This window comes from Alligator sinensis, unplaced genomic scaffold (assembly GCF_000455745.1).
Source record: "Alligator sinensis unplaced genomic scaffold, ASM45574v1 scaffold169_2, whole genome shotgun sequence".
NCBI classification, from domain to species: domain Eukaryota; kingdom Metazoa; phylum Chordata; order Crocodylia; family Alligatoridae; genus Alligator; species Alligator sinensis.
The window spans coordinates 2,572,485-2,573,426 of NW_005842077.1; positions in this window are offsets into that span (position 1 = coordinate 2,572,485).

Here is a 942-nt window from a genome sequence, read left to right on the forward strand (position 1 = left end):
ACTGCAGCTCTCTCTGCCCGAGTCACCCAGGCTGCAGGACAGAGAAGATGAGGCATCTGAAACAAAGCACTGATGACGGTGCTGAGAGCTGTGGGTCTCCTGTGACTGGCAGGGAGAGCCGGTATCGCTGCTGGGCAACTCCTTGGTCAGCAGTGATTTCTACTTGGGGGGCAGAAGGCATGGGAAGCTCTGGTGTGAGTGTTGTGTCACTCTGTGCAGGACTATCACCAAGGGAAAAGAGCCAGGACCCACAGGGCCTTGATACAGGCCTACAGCCGAATTGCTGTTCATGCCCCCCGAGGAGAGCTGCTCCCCCGCGTGGAGCGTGACATCACCAGGAAGGTCCTGCAGTATTACATGACCAGCTGCCAGGTAAGAGCCTGGGACTGCACCATGTTGGGAACAGGCCTGCCACGGGACTGATGTCTCCTTTGCACTTGGGTGCCTAGCGAGGCTCTGACTGTCTGATCCTCCCCCTGAACTCACGCCTGTGATGAGCATCCATGTTAATCCTTCTGGGATGATGTGCAGTGGGAGGGACCCACGTATGGAGAGTGCTGGGATAGACGCTTCTGACAACCTGTCCTGCGTTGGAGCGGGGCACGCATTCATGTCCTTGCACTGCTCAACACTCCCCAGCCCGGCCCTTTTTCGGACCTGGCAGTGGGCTGTAGTCTGGAGCCATTCCAGGCACTGACGGTTGTTTTGCATTTCACTTCCCAGGTGCTTGGCATCAACATTGTCAATAAGGTAAATGTTCAATGACCCCACCTCTGCCTGTGCTCTTCCCAGACCCTACCCGCAGGAGGCACAATGACCTTCCCCAGGCGGGAGTCCCTGCTGCCGCCATGCTCCTCGTCTGAGATGGGTGTGGGCCTGGGGCTTTCTGGGGCCTGTAGACATCTCTCAGGGATGCAAATGAGGCTGCATTTCATCCCTGAT